Source organism: Kogia breviceps, chromosome 12, assembly GCF_026419965.1.
Source record: "Kogia breviceps isolate mKogBre1 chromosome 12, mKogBre1 haplotype 1, whole genome shotgun sequence".
NCBI lineage: Eukaryota > Metazoa > Chordata > Mammalia > Artiodactyla > Physeteridae > Kogia > Kogia breviceps.
The window spans coordinates 37,258,069-37,279,049 of NC_081321.1; the positions used below are offsets into that span (position 1 = coordinate 37,258,069).

At 40.2% G+C, this 20,981-nt stretch overlaps 1 protein-coding gene across 5 annotated transcripts in view; it reads right to left on the reverse strand.

The window, feature by feature from the left end:
* The window catches only part of SLC38A4 (solute carrier family 38 member 4), a 70,370-nt gene extending 50,776 nt beyond the window's left edge, over nucleotides 1–19,594 (reverse strand). For 3 of the 5 annotated variants that reach the window (XM_067009150.1, XM_067009149.1, XM_067009151.1), the window contains exon 1: nucleotides 18,487–18,790. The gene's annotated coding sequence lies outside the window, so the exon portion shown is untranslated. Of the gene's footprint in view, nucleotides 1–18,486; nucleotides 18,812–19,489 lie in introns of those variants that run through there. The other 2 variants (XM_059080708.2, XM_067009147.1) reach the window with 2 other exon arrangements.
* Nucleotides 19,595–20,981: the final 1,387 nt, after the last annotated feature.

Consider the following 20,981-nt stretch of genomic DNA (forward strand, 5'->3'; position numbering starts at 1 on the left):
TCATATGTGCTGAAAATACACTTATAAACATGACTATAGTTCAAACTGGCAAAACTGTTATGTATTTCTTCCCATTGAGTTCCTTTTGCCACTGTTCGGACCACAAAACTTAGAAATGTAAATAGATGGTAGCCACACTTATATAGCTATCAAAGAAATAGCAAAGTGGTTGTCCACTAGGGGCACATTGGCATAAAATTCTGATATGTTGACATAAAATTCCAATTCTGAATATTTAGAGTTAATTAATTCTCTTTATCAAAATTTTTACCAAGTTAAAAGGTGAATAATGAAATGAACTGCCTTTAGTCTTTTCTTTTCTTTCCCTTTCCTGTTTTCTATCAGTCAATCAATCAATCATTCAATTAGGGAGTAAACACTGAACATCTATTATACACCCAGAATGATGCCATCAGGTTTTCCCCTTTAGGCTCTCCTACTTCTGAACATCTGGCTCTGTTTTTTCTGACTGACCACAAGCTTTAGAAAAACTGGAGAGCTTTACAGTTGAGTTGAGATACACAAGAGTTCTGTGGTTATCTACACGTATATTACATTACATATTCTATGTTACATATATAGAGAGATTTGTATCTATGTTTATAATTATATCTATTAGGATCCACAGTACATTTTTTCCCCTATCTAAAAAACTCAGCTTTTATCCTTTGGTTCATATGCTATCGTCCTGTAAGTGCATTGTTATTGTCTCACGGTACTTCCAAATTCTTTTACTAAACATGGAGTTACCCTATGAAATGGAGAGCACACTGACTCTGGAGTCCAAATTCAAGGATGCAGATGTGATTCCCATTCTGCTATCTACTAGTTGAGAGACTTTACAGAGTAGAATTAATCCCTCCCTCCTCTGTGCTATCTCTGCTTCCTACAAGCTTTGCTATTAGGCCTACATGCTGTACTAGCATATTTGTCTATGTGTCTGCCCTTCTAGATTTTGAAGTCCTCAGGAGCAGACATTGTGTCTTATTCAGCAGAGCTGAATCTACTATAGCTTCTAGACCTTGACTATCTAGACTTAAATCTGATTCCTGCCACTTAATGACCATCTGACTTTGGGCAAGTCGTTTGCTATCTCCATGCCTCAGTTTCCTCCTCTGTAAAAAAGAGATAATAATAATGCCTACCTCACCCTGCTGTTTTGAGGATTAACTAAGTCCCTATTTCTAGAACAGTTAGGAGAGTATCTGACACATCTTAAACATGTAAGTATTTGTTAGATGTGTATACTTAAGGAATTGTCACTAACTTCAAAATCTTGTATGGTACCTACTGAATAAGTCTTTGTTGAAAAGTAGATAAAGGCATGTAAATATTCTAGAACTCAGTTTTCTCATTAAAACTGGGTCTAATAAGAACCATTATGACTGTGAGGATAAAATGAGATAATGGATATTTAAGCATTCTAAACATAAAAAGTATTTTTATGGCTGTTTGATTATAAGGGTAATGCAACATTAGCAAAACTGCTCACAGAATTAAATTGGTTTCAACACCTTTTGCCTTGGAAGTGTATTGTCACTGTTTACTAGACTATTATTTCATCTGTTAAACTATCGATTAGCGCTGTTGAAAAGCTAGAAAATGGCAGGTTTTGACTCTGACCCATGGAATCTCAGAAAACAACCTTTTGTAATAAGACATGGTTTGCAAGCCGTGTTTGTTTAACATTAACCAACCAACCTGTGAAGCTGAATGGCACCATGGTACATATTTACCCCTGAACCTGCTCTCAGAGCCAGTGTTTAAACATGCAAACATGCTGGTAGATTTTGGAAGGTTTGATTTGGCTTCGCTTTGGATTTTTTTTTTTTTTTTTTTCTGTGAGATTGACCAAACACGAAGACCCCCAAACGTACCAAGACGCATTTTCCAGATGCCACAGTAAATGGTCTACCTTCTGCTTACACTCTGGGATTTGAGATGGCTGGCATTTTCATACTAATGCTCAAATTGTCCAGCCACATAGCTTTGGTCTAATCAGAATCAGCTGATTCAACGGTAAGACCTTCTTAGTCATTATGAATCAGTGTCTGGATAAGCTGACAACGTGACTGGATGACTGGCTCTCTTTGAGGCACCTTCTTGATCAAACAGGACCCACAGCTTCCATCTTTGCACCTCTTAAATACAGGGAAGTCCTACAAGCATGCGCATATGCTACTTTTCATTCATTTGAGGTTAACCTAGATAAGACTGGTTAGATTTTGAGTTGAAGTCTAGAAGACTGTTGTGTCCAATTTTTTAGTACATTCAGGCCAATTTCCTTAGAAATGAGGAAACATATATGCAGGCGTTTTCAAACAGAAAGCTTTAGAGAAATGAAAAACAACATTATGTAAAAATCTTTAGTGTTCTTATCAAATATTCTTATGCTCCTTGGGAAACAGGCCATTTTTTTCCTAGGTGCTGTGGGTAGAAACGGGAATAAACATAATACTGGTAGAAGTTGGTGATGTCCACTCTGATATTTTACTTTCTTTCCATCTCTTCCTCTTTCAAACAGTTGGTCTTCCAGTTGCTGACATATGGAGCTGTTCCCACATGAGTATAAATATACTGACATCAGTCTCTGTCTTTATCCTAAACAGAATAATGTTTAAGTATATTTATTACATCCATATGGATGTCTTGAGGCTTAATACTTATCCAGACTACTAAGACTCATGGTCTCAACAACCCTGTTTAATTTTTATAACGTAAATTTAGCTGTTGTTTTTAAATCTGACCCCCAATTTGGTGGTAGGATAACAATAAATAATCTGTTGCACGGTCCAATGTGCAGTCATGTAGACTGGTTTTCCTGGGGCAATCATTAAGTAAACAAGATTTTTGTCTGTCTCATGCCCAATTATGAAAAGCATCAACAGGAGCAAGAACTATGACATGAAATAGAAAAAATGAGCCTGCAGTGAGTTGTTGAAAAATCCCCTAAGGATTTTACTCAGTGTCTTCTGGTCATGTTTTAGTCACAAGAAATATTATTTAAAAATTTCTTTAATATCCAGTATAGTTGGTTTTTTTGTTTGTTTGTTTGTTTTTGCGGTACGCAGGCCTCTCACTGTTGTGGCCTCTCCCGTTGCGGAGCACAGGCTCCGGACGCGCAGGCTCAGCCGCCATGTGGGATCTTCCCGGACTGGGACACGAACCCGTGTCCCCCGCATTGGCAGGCGGACTCCCAACCACTGCGCCACCAGGGAAGCCCAATTTTTTATTGCACTAATATAAGGATTTAGAAATATGTGGCAAAGAGATGAAACGCATTTTTAGATGTCTTCTCACTCCAGCTAGAGTGAAAACTCCGAGATTCTGTTTATTCTTTTTTTCCTAGGATTTCAGCAAATAAAAGTATTCAGTTTCTATTTGCATTATCACCAAGTTTAGATCTACCCATGAGGAATGTTTAGGTGTATGTACAGGTTCATTTTCAATGTGTAGAAACAGATGCAGTCACATGGCCTCCTAGTGCATGAGTTTCCACCAAGAATGTTTAAGAAACAATTTTCTTTCAAAGTTTTGCATTATCTCATCTAATCATACTTAGTTATTCTATGCTGTGACCACTGAAATTATTTGACAATAACTGACACAAGATGTACATGAGACAGTATGCCTATGATGAGTAGATTTGGTGAGGGAGGGGAGGAAATAACTTTTCAAAGATTCTAAAGGGTTAGAAAGCACCTATCTTGCTCTCTATATATAGCTCTATGAATCAAATGGAGATGACCTTTGTTTTATATCTTGAGTAGACTGATAAATTAAGACTTTTTATTTTTTATTCTATTACTTTTTCCTTCCTTCTCTCCTTCCTTTCTTATTTTTGCACAGAACACAGTAACTTACTAAAGAAGGCATGTGTATTCTTTATTTACTTTTCTGCAAGTGAGATCATACATGTACAGAGCTTAGAACAGGGCTTGGGATATAGTAATAGAGAAGCAAATATAGAAATATTAATAGTTGTTGGTTGTATATTTTTAGATTGGTGAACCACATAAAATAGCCTAGGAACTTAGTATTTTTATGAGAACCTTCTTAAACAGTAGATTATTTTTGATTCAGAAGAATAGTCATCATATATTAACTAAACTCCAATTTACACATTTCATTCCATATTCTTGGCTGAAAACCCAGTGGCAAATTTAGTTCCTAAGCCTACTGGCAAACATTCCAGGAATGGTCCCCAAACTTTCATTATTTGCAATATTCACAGATCCCGAGGAGAAATAGCTACTTTTCGTGGGCTCCTTAAAATACTCAGCCTCTTAAGCATTAGCATTCATTGCCTCATGTTAACTTGCTTTGGAGTTAACATTTCACATGTAGGAAATCCTGAAGACATATATATTTATAACAGATATGCTGACACGATCTTGATGTTTCCAGCTACCTTGGCCTGCTGTGGTGTCTGTTTACTCTGGGCTGGTATTTATTAAAATATACAAACTTGCCATAGCAACCATTGCAACACAAAGCCTATATGTGTTTCTAAGATAAGGAGAACTATTTTTAAACTATTTTTAAAGAAACATACAAAAATATGTTAGTTGTCCAGGTCCAGATTAGATATTCTGCAAAATGGAAACGTGTATAGTAATAACATTTTCATATGGGACCATAAGAGTATTTCCAAATATTATACTTAGACTGTTTCTAAGTATTATTGCTACTATTATTATTATTATTTACAAACTAAATCTGAAAGGTGTGGGCTATTTGGATGTATGACAGTGACTCTGGCAAAGAAGATACAACCACAGCAATGTAAGTATTTGGGTTAATGACCATTTTATAAAATTTTATAAAATTACCATTTTATAAAAAACATGATTTGTAAATATAACGCCTTATTTTTATTTTGCACTATACTTTACATACATGTTTGAAGTGTATTTGTTAAAAGCGAATCTTGTAGAACCTGAAAAAAAACACTCTATATCTTTCTAAAGAACACGTATAAAACATTCCTTCTATTTTTATGGTGAGAAAATGATTTGTGCTTTATTGTCAGGTGGGCAGGTGACTGGGCCTTCTTTCGGCTTCAATATTTGGTATATTTGGTTGCTCAAATTCCGTGAAATTTGAAGCCTAACACACTTGACTATTTCCATACTTTCCGTAATTCAACACTGGGCTGTCTTCATCTATTTTTCTCACTTAATTTTGATGCAGAATAAAGGAGTAAAAAAAAATGTATTCTTATGGGCTATTGATTTGTTTCTCTAAATTTTTTGCAAACCAGAATATTTACAAGTCTAGAAACTCCGGACTTTATACACATAATTACAAAGGGTATAAATTGGCTTTTTTTCCCAATTCTGATCAAAATTTTTAAAAAGTGACAGTGTAGGAAGTAATAGTTCAGAGAGATTGGGGGATCTGGGTATAGAATAACCTCTCACCAGTTGAAAGGATCAAATTCCTGAAAAGTCCATAATGGGAGAATTCCAGGTTGAGTAATTAAATAGCTTAAGAGAAGATATGGTTTCCAGGGTTGGGGCCAATCCTGAGTGAATCTGTAAAATATTTTTACACTCATAAAAGTAAAAATATCACCATTGATATTATTACATATTTTAAATTGACGATGATAAATACAATTAAATTTCAACTTCTCACCTTTTGCTCACTAAAATGTTTCTAGAATATTAAATTTTGCTGTTGCATAGCATATTATAATTAAAAATTAACTATTATTAAATAAATTAATTAAATTTAGTACTAATTAAATAATAGAAATTTATTATTAATGAAGCTAAATATCCTTTGAAAAGTATTTTCTAGTATATATAGCTAATGTAAGCATAAGGTGTTAATTATCTTGTCAATAGTTAAACAGAATAAAGAGAAATCAAACTAAAGTTAAAAGCTAATAGGTTGTTGTAAAGTTTTGCTTTTGACTTTCACCTTGGAAAGTAAAACCTGGGTGTTCATCTGGCATAATAGCAGAGAAAGCTTGTAAGTATAACTGTCAAAATCCATCCCAGCATATTTTCTTATGGGATAGTCAAATGGTTTGGGCCATTCCTCTCCAGGGAGTCTTTTGTCAGCTATTGGTAGACCACAGGGGTGTGTCAATGGCTTCTGCATCCTAGAGTCCTAAAAAAGGCAGCTTAGACAAATCACAAAACCTATGAAGCACCTCTGCAGGAGTCATATTTTCAATCACTCCAACCCATTTCCCTGTTCTATTTATATATTATTTAATGCTGCTTTTTTTAACCTTAAAACTGACTTGTTTTTAGGCAAACCAGACTTGCAAAATGAGAAAAGCAAGTATGTTGTTCCTTAGACATGATTTTTTGATGGGCAAAAATATTACAATAAAGGTTCCCAAAGTGAAATGTTTCATTATGTAACTTCGCTTATGTAGTACATTTCATTTGTATTTCTTATTAGGGAAAATTTCAAATTTATACAAATTTAGATGGAATAATATAGTCAAACCTCACATGTGCATTATCAAGCTTCAACAGTTGTCAACCACGTCCAATCTCATTACCTCTAAACCACCACTCCCCTCCTCTATTATTTTAAAGCAAATCCCAAATATGTAATTTCCTAGTAAATATATCTTTGCATATCAGTAATAGAAAAGTACTTTTTAAAAAAGTAGTCATGTGGCACAGTTTAAAAATCTAAACAACCCCTACTGTTTACTGGTGATGTCTTGCAATCTTAGGGAAAGTTGAGTAAGCACTGGGGTTAGTAGACGGGTCCACATTTTGAAACCAAACTGAAAGGGCCCTCTAGGTTGGCCAGATTCTATCATGAAGAATTGTTAGGTAAATTACGGATACTAAGAGGAAGGATATTTGTGCAAAATTGGGTAAAATGTAGGCTGGAGGATCCTCAAGGAAACAGGCAAAGAAATGACAACAAGGTGCAATTTTTCTTTAAAACAGAAGCAATTTCATGAGTGTTAGATTGAAGAGGGCAGAAAATTATAGAGTTTGAGGATGACATTTTTAAGGTTGTATAAATCAACAAAATTGAGAATATAGGAAATTCTATAGGACAGAAGATTGGGTTTCATCATCAAATAAATTGCAAGAGGAAAGAAAAAAAGAGATGAAGGGTGGTTGAACCTATGTATTCAAACAGATTTAGGGGGCTTCCCTGGTGGCGCAGTGGTTAAGAATCCGCATGCCAATGCAGGGCATACGGGTTCGAGCCCTGGTCCAGGAAGATCCCACATGCCGCAGAGCAACTAAGCCTGTGCGCTGCAACTACCGAGCCCTCGTGCCACAACTACTGAAGCCCGTGTGCCTAGAGCCCGTGCTCCGCAACAAGAGAAGCCACCGCAATGAGAAGCCCACGCACCACAATGAAGAGAAGCCCCCCGCTCGCAACAACTAGAGAAAGCCCACATGCAGCAACAAAGACCCAACACAGCCAAAAATAAGTAAATAAGTAAATTTATGAAAAAAATAAATAAATGAAGACAATATAAGAAAAATACAGATTTAGGAGACACATCGACCAATGAGCGTATGAACCTGTTTCAATTCTGATTCAGACAAACTAAGGGTAAAACGAAAAAGAGGAGAGAATCAGATATTTGAACACTGCCTGGATATTTAATAATATTAAGGAAATGTTGGTTTACTTAAGGTGTGATGGTATTTTAGTTATTTTTAAAGACTTAGCTTTTTGAGATACATCCTGAATCATGTATGGATCAAACTGTATGATGACTGGGATTGCTTAGAAATGATCTAGTAATGATTATGGTAGGGGTAGTCGGAAGGAAAGGCTTGGGTACAGATGAAATGCAACAGACAGGTATTAATAATTGTCGAAGTTGAATGAAGATGGAGTTACGTTATACCATTCTCTGCTTTGAAATATGTTAGAAATTTTCCATTTTAAAAATGGTTAAATTTCCTAGTTCAGAACTACTACATGTATTTTCCTTGATATTTCTCCCCAAAGTTTGAAAGCAGAGGAAGATACTATAAATTTCTTCAACCAACCAGAAATTTCTATTAACTGACACTTTGAGTTTTGCCGTTACAGATGAAGTTCACGGTGGTGAGCCTAAGGCACTCTGAAACGTAGAAAGATTAAATTATATTTGATAAAATTGTGATTTGATAATGGATCTTGCTGTGTTCTAATTCTTTGAAAATTACCAATCCATGGCAGGTATAATTTCCTCTTAACCAGAACATTCCATTCCCCAATCATTTAACAGAGTTTTTCTATATCCTTTAGTTAGACAAATGAGACTTTTAAGCAAATTTCCCTCCTCTGGGCCTGTGAAATTTATATATATCCATGTGCATATATGCACCTCACCCAATTTTGAGGACACCTTCGGAGGGGGTTGTTATGCTGAAACACCTGCACACAGATCACTTAACAAAGAGTCATTATTTAAGGCGTGGCCCCAGGAACAGGAAAAAGTCAGAATCTGTATGGGACTGCCCCCCTTATCCCAAACCCAATCTACCTTGCTATTTATTTAAAGCATGGCTGTTCTGTTTGTAATTGCATGCTATGGTCTAAACACATCCTTTTTAGGTCTGTAATTCAAAACAAAAAAAGGGGCTTGTTTAGACATCATTGTAACCAATAAAAGTGCTAATGGTTATGCCCTTAATTTGACTGAAGCCATGCTTCAGGAAAACATCAACTTATTTGTAGGGAAATATTAGAAAATCTAATAATTTAGTATTATGTAGCTCAAACAACCAGTTAATTCATCAAAATTTTCACTTTTCTAAGGCTACAGGTTGTATTTGCTTCAAAGATAGATGATTCATCATGAGACTATTTTAATTACTCTTTGAATCTAGCATTTGTTCCCTTCTCTATAGAAATTCATCCATCACTTGATTATCTCTTACCAAAAATAAAATCTGTGCCAAGCCACACATATTTCTATTAGCTCTAAAAAGGGAAGAATCATTCTGTTTCCATCTGTCTGTGTCCAGTCTCAGTGGGTGGGCAGTTGGAGACTCTCTCTTCCTGGTTGACAGGCATAGAGGGACTCTGTTCCTTCTTATGATAACAATTAGGGTTGAAAGATACTGAGAGGCCTAAACAATCAAGTTTTGTGGTCATCATCCTCCACTCACACCATTATCCTGTTAATTCTGTAAAGTCTGAAATCTCTTTTTTTTAAAGTTCTCATTAGTAATAATCAGATTCATTATAGCCCTGCATTGTGCCGGGAACTTCACATGTATCAAATCAGTAATAGCCCAACCTTTGGGGTATGTATTATTACCTCCCCATTTTCTAAATGAGGCAACTGATGCTCAAAAAGATTGAGTAATTTATCCAAAGACCAAAGCTGGTGAAGGATTGGTTAAGCAGGACTCACAACCCCAAGTCTAGAGCCCAGTTCCATGGCCATCGAGTACCTACGCTGTGTTGGACACTATTCTAATAGGATCCCCATCTTTAAGTCATGGAACTGAACTGGAGGGTTCAGCATGAGAGTTGGGGAGAATATAGCAGGTGTCATGGAGGAAAAATGGTGAGGCTGCTGAGAGAGGAGTGGGGTTCTAGGCAGGAGAAACGGGATCAGAAGTTTGGGCCCAGAAATATCAAAACAACTAGAGTCTACTTTAGGTCAAACGGAATGTTTGTGTACAGTCTGGCTGAGGTTGACCTTGACCGCCAGGTTAAGGAGTTTGAACTTTCTGGAATTCTGGTATAAAATGTAATGTAAAGCATTGGATTTGGTTTCATTCTTCAAAGTATTGATACTGCTATAGTGTTACAAAATTGTTCGCAAGTGATTGTACAGCTAATGCTTGATTTCTGTCTACATTGATACAATACATGAGGTATTTCTATTTTATTTATCTTTCAGAAAAGCTCTATTTCTTCTCTTTATAGAAAAAGTTCAAAACACAAACACCCCTCCCCATCACACCTTAAAAAACAACTCCTGCGATGTTGAGACCCATAGTCTATGTATGTGCTTATATTTTATGTCACTGCTCCCCTACGCCAATGACTGTCATTATTAGTCATATAAGTAAATAGCATAAGAGAGGTAAACAAAACTCAATGGGCCTTTTGTTTAGTCTCCCCATTTACAGCGAAGTGTTGGCTCCTTCAAGAGTACAGGGCTGGGCTTCCCTGGTGGCGCAGTGGTTGAGAATCCGCCTGCCGATGCAGGTGACACGGGTTCGTGCCCCGGTCCGGGAAGATCCCACGTGCCGCAGAGCGGCTGGGCCCGTGAGCCATGGCCGCTGAGCCTGCGCGTCCGGAGCCTGTGCTCCGCAACGGGAGAGGCCACAACAGTGAGAGGCCCTTGTACCGCAAAAAAAAACCAAAAAAAAAGAGTACAGGGCTGAGTTATCTGCCCCACCACATGCTGTGGGACCATGTGGTCCAAGCACAGGAGATAAGACCCAGAAGATCAGCCTGTAAATCAACACGGGGCATCTAACATTTACACAAAATAAAATAAATCATAAAGACAGCACGATTATATTCCATTTTGAAAGATTCCGAAAAGTAGATTTGCCTGTCAAAGGAGTTGTAAGTTATTTTAGCTATGACGATCCTCTCTGTGTTTTAGGCTTTTGAACCACCAACCCGTATCTACTCTCCATCCTTGGGCAGTGTTTCAGATAAGGAATATTTTTCTGGTAACAGAAATCATTAACATGGAGACTTAAGGCAGTGCCTTCAGTTAAACTTGGGTCTAGTCAGTGTTTCAGACTGATAGTTTGTGTTATTTTGTGAATTGTTATTGTCTCAGAAATTCCAAAATGTGAAATTCTAAAAACTTAAAGGAGTATTTGCACTTTCAGATAGTAGTGGATATTTTGTTTTCTCCTCTGCTCAGGGGTACGGTGGTGTTGCAGGGTAGAGAGCTCTCTAATAGGAGCTGGCTGACAGAGGCGCCAAGCCTATCTCTTCTGCATACTATTCAGAAGTGATTCATTTCCCTTAGCCAGTTACTACCACGAGCATCCAGTTTCCCCATGCTTGTGGACATTCAGGTGAAGGATAACATCCTCTTTTAAAATCTGACTTAAGTGGTCTCTAGGAGATGCTCCTCCCATCGGCAGGTGGGACGAAAGGCCAGAGTAGGGTAACACTGATTGTCTCTAGACCCTTGATAGTTGCCCTGGGGCTAAAGATGCTGTTTTGACTCTTGGTGACCCCTGTCAAACTGAAGGGCCATTTGCTGGCATTTCCAGCCATGCGTCTGTCCCTGAGTTATCAGCTATGTGGCAGGGAATTTCCTACTGCAGAGGTTTTGTTTTTGTTAGTTTCAAGAAATCTGAGTTGTCTAAACTAAAGTTAAAATCACAGAATACATTATTATATGGGTGTGGAAATTTTAACAGGTGCTAGATTTTATACCTTATTGTCTGAATACATACTTTCTCTGCCATATGCCTTTCCTCCTTTCCACCCCTCCAGTGGCCTCCATTTTAAATGGAGATGTAGTTCATACATCCTTTTGCCCTATCTTACAAATGTCATTTCTAAGAGAAAAACAGTCAAATTTTGTCCTCATACTTTTCACTTTACCAAGTGCCTTCAGCACCTCTTTAATCCAACTGAAGTTCTAAATAAGTATATCAATTGAGAGGAAAAAAACATACCGGTAAATATAGTCAAGCAATTGGAATACTACTTGGCAGTTAAAAAAGGACCCAACTATGGATACAACAACTTGAATGGATCTCAAGAGCATTACACTGAATGAGTGAAAAAAATCAATCCCCAAAAGATCACATACGCTATGATTCCATTTATGTAATATTCTCAAAATGATAAAAATATAAAGAAGGAAAATATCTAGTTTCCGTTGGTAGAGAGAAAGAGGTGTGACTATAAAGGTTCTGTATCTCTGTGACATGGAAGCTCTGTATCTTGGTTTTGGTGGTAGTTACATGAGTCTCTGCATGTGATAAAATGACACAGAAATTATATACACGTATTGCACCAATGTCAATTTCCTGGTCTTGCTACTGTAAGAAAATTATGTCTCATGAAAGCTATATAGGGCCTCTCTGTGTTACCTTTGCAACTTCCTATGAACCTATAATTACTTTCAAATAAAAAGTTTAAATATATACTAGTCAGACAAAAGTGTGGACTCCTCTGTACAGCACGTATAAATACAGTATAGCAAAACAATGCCCCCAAAGTGTCCGATCTTTTCTTAAAGATGTGCTGTCACTAAAGAATTGCTTCAAAGGCAAGAAGGAATAAAATCGTGATGAAATGTTTTCTCGGGGCCATCACAGAGGCCTCCATTTCTGCAGTGCCCTCAACCCTCTGACTGCTCTCCAGGCATCCACAAAGCGAGGCCGGAAACAAGAACCCCTGTAGTTCAATCTCACTAACAATCAAGGGCAGTTTGGTCTATTTGGTTTACAGGAACATTCTGCATCCAGGTACCACATTCCTCTCTCCCATTTGGAAAAATTCCGGAAAATAAGACCATAGCGTGTATCCCCGTGTAGCACGCAGGAAACGTTTCTCAAAACAGAAAGTCACCTTAGCCTCTCTCTTTAACGAATGCCTCCCTCTCCCCGCGTCTTTCAGTTCTTGGCCACTTCTCCCTCCAAGTTCGTCTCACTCACTAGCCTGGTCTTTCTAGCGAGGCCGTCCGTAGCATAGGCAGGCAAACCTGTGAGCGGTGCAGCGTCCCCAGGCGGCGGCCTCCCGCGGTCCTCCCTGCGCGCCGCGACCCAGTTCATGCTCCCCACGCCCCCGCAGGACGCGCGCGTCACCAGCGAGCCACCAGCCAGCCCCGGAGATGCGGCTGGGCAGCCCGCACGGGGTGCCAACACTGCAAACAGCCTGATCAGCTGTCGGCCAAAGTGGCCTCCTGGTGAATTGCATCTTTTTCTTCCCTTTTCTTCTTTAACATTTTTATAGTACCGTGTGTGAGTGTACCCAGTGTTAGAAAATTATGCCAAAACAAAGAGCAAAGTCCTTGTCCTGAGGAGTATGTGGTGTAAAAGGCGCGAATGACGCAAGGCAAAATGACAGGACAAACACTGGGTGGGGAGGAAAATGTAAGGTAGAATCAATAAAACTTCCAATGGACCAAGAATGGAAAGGCTGAGGCAGGGCTCCAACTCCTCTGGAGCACAAAACAGAAATCAAGATTTGCAATAATAGCAATAGTAACAGTAACATTTTGGGGCGGGCGGGGGGGCGGTTATTAGGTGCCATGCAGTATCATCAAATTAATTCTATAAAGTAAGTACTTGTGATTATATCTAACTGGAAAACCAGAGTTTCTTTTAACTGTTTAATTTAACAAACACCTCTAATCCTTATAAAGTGCCAAATATGCTTCTGAATGCTTTATACATAGTAACTCATTTAATTCTCATAAAATCCTTCTGAAATGAGAATGGTTTCACTCAATTTACAGATGAAGAGAACGACGCAGTCAGGTTAAGTGACTTGCTCAAGGTGGTTCAGATAGAAAGTGAGCGAGCCAGAATTTGAACCCAGGAAAAAGTCGGAAGGATGGAGCCAAGATCTGAATCCAGGAAGCCCAATTCCATGATGGTGCTGGGATGCATATCCACACTCCCGGACTCCCAAGCCTGCATGCTTAATTATGTGCAAAAATGCACACTGAATAAATAATTTAATTTTAAAATATTTATGTTGACTAATAACAACGCAGATTTACTTTGTAAAGACCTTGAACATGGAGACGAAATAGTGTTTAGTTGAACAATAAATATTGTTTTAAAAAAAGGTAGGGGGGAGGACAGGTTTTCCTCCTTCCTTCATTCAACAAACATGCATGAGTGTCTGTTTACCCCAGGCACTTATGTGAGGTACCAGGGTGACAGCCGTGACCGAAAGAGACAGATATGAGAGAAAACAAGGGAACCGGAAATGATGTTCATTTTAATGATGGGTACACGCTAGATTTATCAGGAGAAATAGGTGCAAATAGCCAACAGGAAACAAGGCAACATTTCAATCTTATTATACAGGGAATGATATTATCTGGGCTAGACTGTCCTGCATGAGTATTATTTAGCCCTTTTTTCATTTCCTCCCTTCCGTTTCCTTCATTTTAGTTACGGCAGTTAGAGGAAAACACATTACCAAAGAACACTTAGTATAGACATTTGTTAACATTTCTAATAGTGCTTTGGGTGTCAGGAGGAGTAACATGAGAAATAACAGCTTTCACATGTTGAACGTTTATTATATACTAGGCATTAGTCTAAGAATTTTACATGTGTTAACACATTTAATCCTCATAACAATCTCATGAGGCCGATACTATTATGATCCTGATTTTATAGATGAAAAGACTGAAGCTCAGAAAGATTAAGGAACTTGCCCAAGGACATTATGCTAAAAAGTGGAGGTTTTCATCTGTTAACTGAAGTTAGGTTTTGGATTATTTATAGGTTTCATTTACTCTTTGAATTCCCTTCCTAATGACAGTATGAGTGAGAATACAAATGTGGAAATGGTGAAGTGGCATGCAGACCTCTGAACCTGCAACGAAAACTTGGCATAAAAGATCCCTAAAGAAAGAAGAGACATTGGGAGTTAAGTTTTTCAAAGTCTGTTATCAAAAGCCAGAATCTTAACTAGCATAAACGTCTACTTTGCAGATAAGAGGGTTAGATTCATTCCTGTCTTCTCACCTCATTTTTTAAAAATACATTTTTACTTCCTGATTCTTCTCTAGCACACTAAAATAAAAAATAAAACCATTAAAAACTAAAATAAGGAGAGAAATTTCCCCACACACACCCAAGCAACCTCCTAAGAAAAAGAGAGAAAAGCATTTGTTTGGAAGTCATTTTCATGATCGCGTAGATTGTACCTATGCTAAAATAAAACATCCCCGTGAATATAAGAAAAATAATTGGGTTTTCCCATACAGAGGACAACCAAGTCTGGTCTTTGCATTTGAGCTTAGGTTTTAAAACACTAACATTATAAAAAGTTAAACTATAGTTCTCTATTATAGGGCCATAATAAAACGATAAAATAATAAAATGTATTGCTGACTCCTGTATTCAGTTATTTTGTTCCCTGTTAGCACAGTTCACTTCTGGCATTCAAGTGGGGTGGGCAGAGCTATGGGACATTTGGAGAGAAACCATGCAAGGACCTCCGACCACACCTCCCCCCCACACCCCCCTTGCCTGCCCCCAGCAATCTCCACTGAACTCTTAAATTCCCCAGTGGCTCCTTTTTTCTTTCTCTGTTTAGGCCGGTCTTTCTGTTGAGAATCCTCCCCTATTTCCTTCACTTCTTTGCCTGACTGACTTTCATTTCTGCTTCAAACCCCAGCTCAGGCATCATCCGGTCTAGAAATGTTCTCTGACCCTTTTCCTAAGCCAGATTCGGTGGCAGAGCGCTCAAATCTGACTTTTCCCCCTGGCCCTTCACATGCTGTTAACACAACTGTTTGCTTATTTATTCTTTCCCCCACTCGACTAATTCCTTTATTCAATAAACATTTCTTGAGCACCTAGTATTTGCCCGGGACTGTGCTAGGTGTTAGGGAGACAAGGATAAAAGAAAGTCCCTAATATACTTCCTGGGGGATAATGATACTCAATGGTTGTTTGTGGAATGAATGAATAGAACTAGGTCATTACAAACAGAGTAGACCAGAAAATTAGCAGGCACGTGAAAGTGATTTGGTTTTTGCATTCTCCCACCTCTCACAGGCTGCTCTGTTGTGTACCACCTCTCTGAGCTTCTTGCTGCTTTAAGCTTTTGCTCTCCTGGTAGGCTTTATCTTACTGCCGTCTTTATTGGAAGCAGGAACTTTGGCACAGGAGGGACCATAGTTCTGAGGCCAGCCCTGTCACTAGCTCTGTGACACTTGGCTCTTCCCTTAATTTCTCTGAGCTTCAATTTCCTCCTCTGTAAAATGGAGACACCGAACACCTAGACCATGGAGTATCATGTGAAGATTAAATGTGATTTACACATGGAAGGGGCTTGGCTCAAAGCCTGGCTTGGAAGAGCCTTCCTTTCCTGTCTTTTGTCTCTCCCCTTCTTCGATTCTTCACCTTCCTGCAAGATGTCATCAGGGTAGCAGTAGCATGTGAGATGATTTCATGTGATACATGGAAGCACATTTTTCAGAATTGTAATATTATTTATATACATATTAAAATATGTAAATAGTGATTAAACTCCATTAAACCTTTGATTTTTATAGAAATTATTGCTTTGGATTTGTAAAAATGAAAAAACAAGGGGTTTAAGTTTTTCAAAACCAGAGGAAAAGAATCTGAAAAAGAATAGATATATTGAATATATATATATACATGTATATATATATATATATATATATATATATGAATCACTTTGCTGAATACCTGAAACTAACACAACGTTGGAAATCAAATATACTCCAATATAACATAAAAATTAAATTAAATTAAAAAATAATAAAAAAGAAAAAAATAGAAAATATTATTAAGTCAGTACAAAGGATAAGGGGGAAAAAAAGGAATATATGCCTAAAAAACACTGCAGAAATGAACAAAGATGATGACATAAAAGAAGAAAGACATTTAGCTCAAAAGTTCACAAGGTAACCATAGTTATATTATGCATTTCTCAAATGTCACTTGTAAAACAATCCAATCCTGGGGCTGACAAAGATTAATTCTTAAGGTACATGGTCCTGCTTTTGGCTTTCTTAGGATAGGATTAGTCTCTAATAGACTACGAAGTCAGTTTTGGGTCCCTAGATGTCACCTGTCCAGTTCTGACCACGATAAAGTGCAAAGTGAAAGAAAATTCTTCTTTACACTTAAGAATAATGTCCAAATAGAATTTCCAAAGATGTTCTATCTTCCCCACACTGTACCTCCATTTCTTGATCTATAAAATGGGTAGAATAATAGAATCTATCTCATAAGGCTGTTATGAGGGTCAAATGTTAACATAAAAGAAGCACTTCATAACATATAAGGAATATAATAATTGATATCTATGTGTGAGCCATTATTATCATGAATCTAGTAGAGACTAGCCTCCTTGGAGAACCTAGTACTGCATACTCTGGCAGAAGAGCTTGCCTCCTATCCCCGCCACAGGCTTGAAAGTTTTTTATCCCTTTACCCAAGTCTTCCTGCTTTTTGAAGTTTTGTGGTAAAATCAAACCAACAGAAGCTTTCTGTCTCTGAACACATATGGTAATCTGTAATTTGGGGAGAACAGATATTCTCTTCAGTGTCTCTGTTCTTACAACTTTTTACCCAGAACACAGATTTTCTGTAGATTCATTTGTTAAAATCTTAGAGACTATACCACACACACATATACACACACACACACACACACACACACACACACACACACACACACACACATTTCTTGTGTTCCATATGAGAGTCCACCAATCTCACCCAATCCTCAGAGACTTGTTTGCAGTGGGGACAAAAAAAATACCCATGGGCTAATTTACACCTCCTCCCCCCAAAATTTAAGGTCTACAAAAAGTTATAACCAAAGTTAAAACAAACCCAAGCTACCAGGCCCTGGAAATTGTAATCTGGATGAAGGATGCTCTCTTTACAACTTAACACAATTTAGTCATAATAATTATGTCTGCACTGCCGGGAAGCAGATAAAGATATATATAGGAAGCCAGGAAATTGGGAAACAGACCATTCCTGGTGAAAGGCTGGCCACTCCCTCCTTTCCTTAAGGGTGACAAGGTGCACCACTACTCAGCAGATAACAAAGCAAGCAGATCCAGCAGCTTGGGGGATGGGGCACCTGACCAGGAGGCCGCTGACGTAAGTGGCTGGCCAGGTCTGCTTACACCTCCAGGGCAGAGGCTACCCCTTCGCTTCGCTTCTCTTTCTCGGGGTCTCAGATCCCTCTTAGACAGGTAGAGATACACCTTTTGCGCTGAGAGATACACATCAAGAGCCAACCCGTCCTCCTCCGGTGAAACCAGACCCAGGTATTTAAAGGCTCTGCGGAGGACTGCAGGTGGGGATCTCCAGGTCATCGCCAAGTATCTCAAGGCCCCCAAATCTTGCCCCCTCACTCCTCCGTACATGCCCCGGCACACCAGGGACCCAGTATCCCTGGCTCTGGTTCCCCGGCTTAGTTCACCGCCCCCCCCCCCCCCGCCCCGTTCCTCTAACCAAGTCAACCGCCCGGTGCGCACCTCCTGGGCTGGTCCCGGGGCACATGAAAGGGGACACTCTCCACCTCTCCCTGCTGGATCACTCAGGGGAGCTGGGGGGCGCGCGAGTTCCCCACTCCACGCCTCCACCCCCAGCCCGCGCCCACCAGGGCGCACGCCCACCTGTGCGAAGAGCCCCTACCTGCAGCGCGCCCACCTCTCTCCTCTCCCGGACACGGAGGTGCTCCCAGCTCACCCTCCCAGGGGGCTCCCTGCGTCCTCGCTCCCGTCTCCATCCTCTCTTCCTTTCATTCATTCTCTCCTCTTTTCTCCATTTTCCCTCCTACTCCTACCCCTCTCAGGGTCTGGACCCTTACCGTTCTCTCCTTCTCCTCTCCTCCCCGACGTCCTCTCTGCGTTCCCTCCTCTCCACTCGTCTTTCCTGTCCGCACTTTCTGCGGCGCCCCTTTCCTTCTTTCCAGCGCCCCCCAGGCTTCTCAGTCCGACGGCGCGCGATGCCTCCCTCGGAACCCCGGGCTCAGTCTTGGAACCCGTTCACTGCCCGCAGCCAAGGCCCCCAGACCCAGCGCTGCTCTCGCCTTCCTCCTCCCCTGAACGAGCCTCCCTGGGGATCCCCGGGCCGGAACCTCCGACCCAGGGAACCGTGCTGGCCTCCTGGGCTGCCCAGCTGTCAGCGACGATGGGTCTATTTTAGGTTCTGCACCCAGTGTCCCCGTCCTGAGGACGCCGGCACGGGTCCCGCGACTCGGGTAACACCTTGCCAGCGCGACCCGAGCTGACGCAGAGCCAGCTCCTGCAGCGCGGTCTCGGGGCCCCTGGCCAGGCAGGGCGGGCCACGGTGGTGGATGGCGGTCTCAGTACAAGCATCTCGAGATTCAAGCGCCCAGGGAATCCCGGGCCCGGGGGCGTGGGCGCCCCAGCGCAAGGCACCCCTTGCCCGCCCCCCAGGACCAGGCAGCCTTGGCAGTCACCTGTCCTGGAAAAGGGAGTCACAGGAGCTCTCCCAGCCTCTCTCCTTTCCTTCTGCTTGCCCCGGTTTACTTAATTTCTAGTCAATCCGGTCATTAGCCTGCTGTAATGCACCCAAAGGGGATCTTTTGTTAAATGATAAGGATTTGGGGCCATCAACAAGATATGAGGAGCCACAGCGCCGGACCAAAGCCCCAGACGGGTGAGAGACCGAGTCGCACACGTGTGCGTGTCCCCATGCGCACAGGCGCGCGCGCGCGCGCACACACACACACACACACACACACACACACACACACACACACTCGCGTTCCGGCTGGGATCCAGCCACAAGTTTGCACACTGACAAGTCTTTTAAATCTAACGGAAAATATAAACAGCTTCACTCACCCCACTTTTTCTTCCCTCTCCCGATTGGGATCCAGGGGAAAAGGGTGGATTGAGAGACCCTTCTTTCTTTTCTTTTCGCCTTTCTAAAGAGTGGAAATTTCCATCATGTGATAGGGGGCAGCATCCCCAGTGTCGCGTTTCCTGTGGACCCTCCCTTCCAGCACAGCCACCAATCGTCAGGCGGCAACCTGAGATGTCAACAAAAGCATCCTTCCAGGTGGGGCTGAGTTGTCCAGCTGTCCCTCAAGAGTGAAGCCTGGGACCTGCCAGCCCCTGCCCCAGCTTTCTTGGGTTCACGATAACAGAGAAGATCTTGGTGTGAGTTGAGCTTTTCTGTGGGCTTTTTTTTTTTTTTAACGATTAAGTTTCTTCATTAGTCAAGGTTGCATTTATTGGATCTGTCCTATGCACAGAAATACCTGTCAGTGCTCATTTTGAAGTCTGTAAAACAGTCTTTCTTTCAATAGGTGGCTCAACTTCCTCCAGGTTTGGGAATGTCAAACCTGAACTTGACTTAAAGGAAAAAAACATTTGGGGAAGGGGTACAATTGAAAAACCTGTCATTCACAGTAAAAATCACTTAATGCAAGAGCAGAGCAGAGGATAGCTTGCTAGCACTTAACCATGGCTAGGGGTCTTTTGTGGTCATTTTTTTCCTGGGATTCCACTGTAAGCATAATCCTCAGTATATATGAAGAATTAGGATATAATAAGTAGCACTATAATTTCAGTTCTGCTTATTAAGGCACCACTTACCATTTTAAGGAAAACTGTTTCTATTTTAAAAATTTACAAGCAGCTCAATATCAAAAAACAAACAACCCAATCCAAAAATGGGCAGAAGACCTAAATAGACATTTCTCCAAAGAAGATATACAGACAGCCAACAAACACATGAAAGAATACTCAACATCACTAATCATTAGAGAAATGCAAATCAAAACTACAATGAAGTATCACCTCACACCGGTCAGAATAACCATCATCAAAAAATCTACAAACAATAAATGCTGGAGAGGGTGTGGAGAGAAGGGAACCCTCTTGCACTGTTGGTGGGAATGTAAATTGATATAGCCACTGTGGAGAATAGTATGAAGGGTCCTTAAAAAACTAAAAATAGAACTACAATATGACCCAGCAATCCCGCTACTGGGCATATACCCTGAGAAAACCATAATTCAAAGAGAGTCAGGTACCACAATGTTCATTGCAGCTCTATTTACAACAGCCAGCACATGGAAGCAACCTAAGTGTCCACCGACAGATGAATGGATAAAGATGTGGCACCTATATACAATGGAATATTACTCAGCCATAAAAAGAAATGAAATTGAGTTATTTGTAGTGAGGTGGATGGACCAAGAGTCTGTCATACAGAGTGAAGAAGTCAGAAAGAGAAAAAAAATACTGTATGCTAACACATATATATGGAATCTAAAAAAAAAAAATGGTTGTGAAGAACCCAGGGGCAGGACAGGAATAATGACACAGA